Here is a 9,475-nt window from a genome sequence, read left to right on the forward strand (position 1 = left end):
TAAAGCTGCCAATTAATCAGGAATAAAACTTGAAGTTATTTTTATTTTATCTCCCTTATCTCCTATATATAGCCATCATCGCTCCTTTTCTTTACTTTGAGGATTCTTAACCTAAATTCAAAGAGCTCATGGATATATAAAAGAAAATATTTCACTAATTCATTATTTTTCAGTAATCTCTAATTGAGCATTTTCTTCAATAATGAATGCAGACAGCTTCTTTTCAGTACTTCCAATATCCAGTTAGTCAACAAAATCTGCCAATGTTTTCCTCAGGCTATTGGCAGAAGACAACATAGAGTCTTCGGAATATAATGACTACAGTCTGTTTAATGTTCCTAGCATTGAAGAATATGCTCCATTTTCCTTGAGGTTATCTTAGGAAAGTGTATGTATGGCAGGATATCCTCCAGCCTCTGATTACATCATCTAGAGCAATGATGAGAAGAACAATAACAAATTATTAAGCATTTTGTCACAAACATTGTGCTAGACACTTAACTTGTATTATCTCATCTAATCCCCAAAACGGCCTATGAGGAAAATGTTAATATGGTTCTAATTTCACAAAGAAATCAATTCAGAGAAATAAAGTATCTTGCACAAGCCAGTTGCCTAAGATCACATAGCCGAATAGGTAGCAATGCTTGGATCTGATTCCTGTGCCATTGTTTGTCTGTAGGTAACTTTTAAACATTTATTTTTTACTGTGGTAAAATTTAGATTTTAACCATTTTTAAGTGTGCAGTTGTATAGCATTATGTATATTCACATTGCTCCACAAATATCCCCACCATCTATCTCCAGAACTTTTTCATGTTCCTCAACTGAAACTTCATAAACCATTAAACACTAACTCCCCATTCTTCCCTGCTCTTAGTCCCTGGCATCTACCATTCTACTTTCAGTTTCCGTGAATATGACTACCCCAGGTACCTCATAGGTGGAATCTATATTTGTCCTTTTATGACTGGCTACTTTCACTTAGAGTAATGTCTTTAAGGTTTATCCATGTTGTAGCACATGTCAGAATTTCCTTCCCTTTTAAGGCTGAATAAGATTCCATTGTGTATTTCACTGTATATGGCATTTTGATTATCCCTTCATCTGTCTACGGACACTTGTGTTGTTTTCACCTTTAAGCTATTGTGAAGAATGGTGCTATAAATATAGGTGAACAAATATCTATTCAAGTGTTTGCTTTGATTTCTTTTGGGTAGATACTCAAAAGTGGAATTTTAGGATAGTATGGTAATTCAATGTTTAATATTTTGAGACATTGCCATACTGTTTTCCATAGTGGCTGCACCATTTACATTCCCACCAGCAATATACAAGAATTCTAACTTCTCCACATTCTCACCAACACTTGTAATTTTCTGTATTTTTGTTTGTTTGTTTTTCTTTTTTGTTGATAATGGCCACCCCAATGGGTATGAAGTGGGATCACATTGTGGCTTTGATTTACTTTTTTCTTTTGTTTAATATAATTTATTGTCAAGTTAGCTAACATACAGTATATACATCATGCTCTTGGTTTCAGGAGTATATTCCTGTGATTCATCACTTACATACAACACCGGTGCTTATTTTCCTAATGATTAGTGATATTTAGCATCTTTTCATGTGTTTATTGGGCATTTTGTATATCTTCTTGGAAGAAATGTTTATTCAAGTTATTTGCCTACATTTAATAGGGTTGTTTGGGTTTTTATTGCTGAGTTATAGGAGTTCTTTATATACTCTGGGTATCAATCCCTTTTTAGATATATGATTTGAAAATATTTTCTCTCATTCCGTGGATTGCCTTTTAACTCTGTTAATAGAGTTGTTTGATGCACAGAAGTTTTCAACTTTGATGAATTCTAACTTATTTGTTTCTTTTGTTGGCCATTTCTTGGTGTTATATCTATGAAATCATTGCCAATTCTGATTTTTCTTTTAAGAGCTTCATAGTTTCAGCTCTTACATATAAGTCTTCAATCCATTTTCATTTAGTTTTTGTATGTGGCATAAGGTAAAGGTTCATTTGCATTATTTTACATGCGGATATCAGTTTTCCCAACACCATTTGTTAAAGAGATTTTCTTCCCCCCTTGAATGGTCTTAGCACTCCTGTTTTAAATCATTTGACCATATATGCAGGGAGGTATTTTGGGGCTCTGTAGTCTATTCCACTGGTCTATTTGTCTGTCTTTATGCCAGTACTGTTGTCTTAATTATGGTAGCTCTGTACCAAGTTTTGAAATCAGAAAGTGGGAGGCATCCCCATTTGTTCGTCTTTTTCAAGGTTGGTTTGACTATTTGGGGTCACTTGAGACTCCATTTGAGATTTAGGATGGAAGTTTTCTGCAGAAAACTTCATTGGGATTTTGAGAGGGACTGTATTAAATCTGTAAATCACTTTGGGTAGTGTTGATGTCTTAACAATATTGTCCTCCAATTTATAAAGATAGATGCTTTTCCATTTATTTGTGTCTTTTAAATTTCTTTTAGCAACATTTTGTAGTTTTTAGTTTGTAAGTCTATAACCTCTTTGATTAAGTTTATTCCTCAGTATTTTATTCTTTTTGATGCTACTGTAAATGGAATTGCTTCTTAATTTCATTTTGGATTGTTCATTGTTAGTGCATGGAAATGGAACATTATTTTTGAGTGTTGTTTTTGCATTCTGCTAGTTTGCTGAATTTGTTTGTTAGTTATGACAGTTTTATGTGGAATCTTTAGAGTTTGCTACATATAAGATCATTTAATCTTCAAACAGAGATAATTTTACATCTATTTTCCAATTCAGATGCCTCTGCAGGTAACTTTTATGGGAAGTCTTCATCATTCATCTCTATTCACTGGATTTTATTCTCAAATACCTTGAATATATCTCTTTGGTAAGGTGTCTATATTTGTTTCCACACTACTGTCTCACATTCACTTTTATTATCACTGTCTCATTCCATTTATTCATCCAATAAATACTTGTTGAAAGCCTACTATGTGCCAGACAGCTTGAGACTCTTGGGATACATTAGTGTCCCTTCTCCTCTTCTGGAAGCATCCTGAATTCACTCTTACCCCAGAAAATAGCGATACAAAATTTGAACAATTGTATCTGTTATAGAGACAAGAGATGCTTAAAATTTTTGATGATTATTATGTGATTGATAGTTAGCTTTCACTGACATCTGAATAATAGAAACACAATTTTATTTAATAGTAAAAATGGCTTACTGATTATATTCCATTGGTGCTGAAACATTACCGATAATCACATTTGTTAAAACACTAACTGTGTACATAAAGTGGATGTATTTTATCATATGCAATTTTACCTCAATAAAGTTGAAGAAAAAATTATTCTCAGAAAAGAAAAGGAGCCATTTAAGTGAAGGACAGTGCATACTAGAACTCTACTTAGGTTGAATAATTCAATCTAACACTTATTTGAATTAGTAGAAAAGACTGAATTATAGCAATTTGAAATAAAATATATGTACATATATACATGTATAGATAGAATAGCTTTATACATATAACTTTAAGCTTACAAAACATATAACAAATTGTTTTGATTAGAAAGTTTTAAGTATATTTTAGATACTAACCCTTATCAGATGTGTAATTGGCAAATATGTTCTCATATTCCATACAATGGAATATTACTCAGCCTTAAAAAAGAATGAAATCTTACCATTTGCCATGATGTGAATGGAGCTAAAGAGTATTTGCTAAGCAAAATAAGTCAGTCAAAGAAAGATAATTACCATATGATGTCACTTATATGTGGAATTTAAGAAACAAAACACTTCCAAAACTCAAACAGGAAGAAATAGAAAACTTGAACAGACCCATAACCAGTGAAGAAATTGAATCAGTTATCAAAAATCTCCCAACAAATAAAAGTCCAGGACCAGATGGCTTCCCTGGGGAATTCTACCAGACATTTAAAACAGATAATACCTACCCTTCTCAAGCTTTTCCAAAAATGTGAAAGGGAAAGAAAACTTTCAGACTCATTCTATGAAGCCAGCATTACTTTGATGCCTAAACCAGATGGAGACCCGGCAAAAAAAGAGAAATACAGGCCAATATCCCTGATGAATATGGATGCAAAACTTCTCAATAAGATACTAGCAAATCGAATTCAACAGCATAAAAAAGATTTATTCACCATGATCAAGTGGGATTCATTCCTGGGATGTAGGGCTGGTTCAACATTTGCAAATCAATCAAAGTGATACATCACATTAATAAAAGAAAAGAAAAGAACCATATGATCCTGTCAATCAATGCAGAAAAAGCATTTGACAAAATTCAGCATCCTTTCTTAATAAAAACCCTCAAGAAAGTCGGGATAGAAGGAACATACTTAAACATTATAAAAGCCATATATGAGAAACCCACAGCTAATATCAACCTCAACGGGGAAAAACTGAAAGCTTTCTCCCTGAGACCAGGAACACGACAGGGAGGTCCACTCTCACCACTGTTGTTTAACATAGTGTTGGAAGTTCTAGCATCAGCAATCAAACAAAAGGAAATCAAAGGCATCAAAATTGGCAAAGATGAAGTTAAGCTTTCACTTTATGCAGATGACATGATGTTATACATGGAAAACCCGAGAGACTCCACCAAAAGTCTGCTAGAATTCATACACGAATTCAGCAAAGTCACAGGTTACAAAATCAATGTACAGAAATCGGTTGCATTTTTATACACTAATAATGAAGCAACAGAAAGACAAATAAAGAAACTGATCCCATTCACAATTGCACCAAGAAGCATAAAATACCTAGGAATAAACCTAACCAAAAAGGTAAAAGATCTGTATGCTGAAAACCATAGAAAGCTTATGAAGGAAATTGAAGAAGATATAAAGAAATGGAAAAGCATTCCATGCTCATGGATTGGAAGAATAAATATTGTTAAAATGTCAATACTACCCAAAGCTATCTACACATTCAATGCAATCCCAATCAAAATTGCACAGCATTCTTCTCGAAGCTAGAACAAGCAATCCTAAAATTCATATGGAACCACAAAAGGCCCCGAATAGCCAAAGTAATTTTGAAGAAGAAGACCAAAGCAGGAGGCATCACAATCCCAGACTTTAGCCTCTACTACAAAGCTGTCATCATCAAGACAGCATGGTATTGGCACAAAAACAGACACATAGACCAATGGAATAGAATAGAAACCCCAGAGCTAGACCTACAAAAGTATGGCCAACTAATCTTTGACAAAGCAGGAAAGAATATCCGATGGAAAAGAGACAGTCTCTTTAACAAATGGTGCTGGGAGAACTGGGCAGCAACATGCAGAAGAATGAAACTAGACCACTCTCTCACACCATTCACAAAAATAAACTCAAAATGGATAAAGGACCTGAATGTGAGACAGGAAATCATCAAAACCCTAGAGGAGAAAGCAGGAAAAGACCTCTCTGACCTCAGCCGCAGCAATTTCTTATTTGACACATCTCCAAAAGCAAGGGAATTAAAAGCAAAAATGAACTATTGGGACCTCATGAAGATAAAAAACTTCTGCGCTGCAAAGGAAACAATCCACAAAACTAAAAGGCAAGTGACAGAATGGGAAAAGATATTTGCAAATGACATATCGGACAAAGGGCTAGTATCCCAAATCTATAAAGAACTCACCAAACTCCACACCCAAAAAACAAATAATCTAGTGAAGAAATGGGCAGAAGACATGAATAGACACTTCTCTAAAGAAGACATCCAGATGGCCAACAGGCACATGAAAAGATGCTCAACGTCGCTCCTCATCAGGGAAATACAAATCAAAACCACACTCAGATACCACCTCATGCCAGTCAGAATGGCTAAAATGAACAAATCAGGAGACTATAGATGCTGGCGAGGATGTGGAGAAACAGGAACCCTCTTGCACTGTTGGTGGGAATGCAAACTGATGCAGTCGCTCTGGAAAACAGTGTGGAGGTTCCTCAAAAAATTAAAAATAGATCTACCCTATGACCCAGCAATAGCACTGCTAGGAATTTACCCAAGGAATACAGGAGTGCTGATGCATAGGGACACTTGTACCCCAATCTTTACAGCAGCAATCTCAACAATAGCCAAATTATGGAAAGAGTCTAAATGTCCATCAACTGATGAATGGATAAAGAAATTGTGGTTTATATACACAATGGAATACTACGTGGCAATAAGAATGAAATCTGGCCTTTTGTAGCAACATGGATGGAACTAGAGAGTGTTATACTAAGTGAAATAAGTCATACAGAGAAAGACAAATACCATATGTTTTCACTCTTATGTGGATCCTGAGAAACTTAACAGAAGACCATGGGGGAGGAGAATAAAAAAAAATGGTTAGAGAGGGAGGAAGCCAAAACATAAGAGTCTCTTAAAGACTTAGAATAAACTAAGGGTTGACGGGGTTGATGGTGGGTGGGAAGGAGTGGAGGGTGGGTGATGGGTATTGAGGAGGGCACCTGTTGGGATGAGCACTGGGTGTTGTATGGCAACCAATTTGACAATAAATTTCAAATTAAAAAAAAAGAAACAAAACAAATGAGCAAAGGGGAAAAAAGAGAGAGGGAGAGAGAGGCATACCAAGAAGCAGACTGTTAACTATAGAGAGAACAAACTGATGGTTACCAGAGGGAAGGGGGTGGGGGAATATGGGTGAAATAGATGATGGGAATTAAGGAGTGCATTTGTTGTGATGAGAAATGGCTGTTTTATGGAAGTGTTGAATCATTATACTGTACAACTGAAACTAATATCACACTGTATGTTAAGTAACTGGAATTTAAATAAAAGCTTTAAAAAAAGTTTTATATGTAAATCTTATAAAAATCTTAAAGAAACAGATAAGACTCAGCTATGATTGACCTAATTGTTTACTTGCAAATAAATAATGCATTTAAGACAACTTACTTTTGTTTTAAATAGGGTAAATATTTTTCCATTTTATTTGCAATTTATTTTAATTTGTTCAAACAGGATTTTTATTATCAAAACACAATAGCGAACTTCAGCTCAACCTTATCTTCAGCTCAATAGACCGAAGAGTTCAAATGTTGACTTCACCACTTACTAGCTATTTGATCTTGGGCAATTTATTTATCTTGGTGTGTCGCCATTGCCTTACTTCTAAATTCAGGATAATAATAGTGCCTACCTCACTAAGCCTTTGACATAATTAAAAGAAGAGGTGAATTCAAAGCACTTAGAACAATTCCAATACATAGTAAGTGTTCAGTAAATACTACCTTTTATTTGTGATGATTTTCCAGTTATTGGAGATTAAATTATTATACATTATCTTGATTTTAGTTCTGCCCAGGAAGAAGAGACTAAATATAATTTCAAAATTGTTGGGGCGCCTGGGTGGCGCAGTCGGTTAAGCGTCCGACTTCAGCCAGGTCACGATCTCGCGGTCCGTGAGTTCGAGCCCCGTGTCAGGCTCTGGGCTGATGGCTCAGAGCCTGGAGCCTGTTTCCGATTCTGTGTCTCCCTCTCTCTCTGCCCCTCCCCCGTTCATGCTCTGTCTCTCTCTGTCCCCAAAATAAATAAAAAACGTTGAAAAAAAAAATTTAAAAAAAAAATTGTTGGTCAAATAGTTTTAGTGTTATTTTAGACACTTTCTTAGTCCACGTAATGATGAAAAATGTAAAGGCCTCCAACTTTTTTTCTATTTGTTCTCCCAGTGTTATTTTCAATATATGGTATGTTAGTTTAGGAAATTAAGATAGTCTGATCTCCTAAGGACTTTACTAATGCAATTACGACATTTGACCAAATAGCTCTATTTGCTGGCCAAAATGAATTTTTTTTTAAACTGGTGATCAACTGGACCAAGTTCTTCATCTTTTATACTAAAAGACACAAGTAACTAGACACAAATAATCTAGTTACTACCTCTAGAAAAAATTAAAGTAATGAACAAGCTTATTTGACAGGTTAATTTTTACTGATCTATTCTCAAGCCAGATTCTGAAAGGTCCTATTTCCTCTGGGGTTTTAGTCATTCAGCTTAAAATTTCCAAAATTCAAATCAAAATATCAAACCCTATAATTCAAAATGTGTTTCTGGCTCAGAGATTGGGTGTTTTTATGTCCTTTCATAATCACAGACTCTTAGAATGTTAGAGATAGAAGTAACCTTAAAGCCCATCCAGCCTAACCCTCTCATTTATGTTTTGGAACATTAAGATATATGAAGGCCAAGAGTAAGGTCTAGAGAAAAACTGGTGTTGTCCTAAGAAGTACTTCTTTTAAATTTCTCCCTTTATAGGCCTTTGATTAGGAAGCTGGAAAATACATGTGTGTGTATGCATATGTGTCTGTTTTGTCTTCATAATCATTTTCTAGGCTTCTCAAAGGCTTATGACTCTAGTGCCTAGATCAACTGGCTACTAAATTGTATTAAATTCTGTACTAGATCCCTCATCCCCAAACTTGACATTTTTATCATTACATCACTATTGGGGTTAGTATATAAAAACAGAGGCATAACTTCCAGAACAACACAGAAACAGTGAAGCCACATTATGAACTCTAGGTGTAGGCCCAATAATATACATGAACCAGAATCCCATTACTATGATTCTTGTGCTTTGCATGTAACCAATTCTTATGGCCCTTACACAGACCATATTTACTTTTATTTTAGACAAATCTAATAAATTTTGTATGACATTCCCCAATTTCCAGTATATTACAAGCACCAAATTTAGAGGGAATGAAGAAACTATCAGAACCTGCTATACTAATTTGGCAATAAGTGACAGTTAACAACTTGATAGGAAAGGAGACGAAAACAATCTAAAATGAAATCAAATTACTTAAAAATCTAGTCCATTAAGTGGAAGATAGCTTCACTAACCATCTCTATATTTTTCAATAGCCCCTTTAGCTCTCATAAATACTATAATAATTGATGCTAAAACAGATGACTTAGGGCCATTAGGGAAGTGTCAAATTTATGTGCAATGTTTTCTCTATAAAGCAAGCACAAGAGCATTAAATAGAGTTTAGAAAAATTCCTACCCCAAATGGTTAAAATAAGTCAAAACTGAAAGTGTGCTTCAGCTATGATGAAATCCACCAGAGTAAAATGTCTTTCTCTATAGATCTAATTATCTAGTTATGTCTATATCTCTCTACCTGTCTCTACATCTATCTAAAGATTATATACACTACTTTACCATTTTAAATGGTAAATTGCCTCTCAAAATAAGTATGCATAAACATGAGAAAAAAACATGGGTTATGTGTCCTTGTCAGCTTTTTAAATTCATAGGTCAAGTAATAATGAATCTTAAATTAAATTGAAACTGAGTTCCACTTGGACTCTATGGAGCTGCTGCTCCAAACATGTGTTTGCTTAAAGCCAACACTCCTAGTTCTACAGTAAACGTAAAGGAAAAATTAAAAAAAGCATTGTACTTATGAATATTTTTTCATGAATTCTAAGTGAATTATGATGC

Source organism: Panthera pardus, unplaced genomic scaffold, assembly GCF_024362965.1.
Source record: "Panthera pardus isolate Hobbes unplaced genomic scaffold, ASM2436296v1 HiC_scaffold_27, whole genome shotgun sequence".
In the NCBI taxonomy this organism is placed as follows: domain Eukaryota; kingdom Metazoa; phylum Chordata; class Mammalia; order Carnivora; family Felidae; genus Panthera; species Panthera pardus.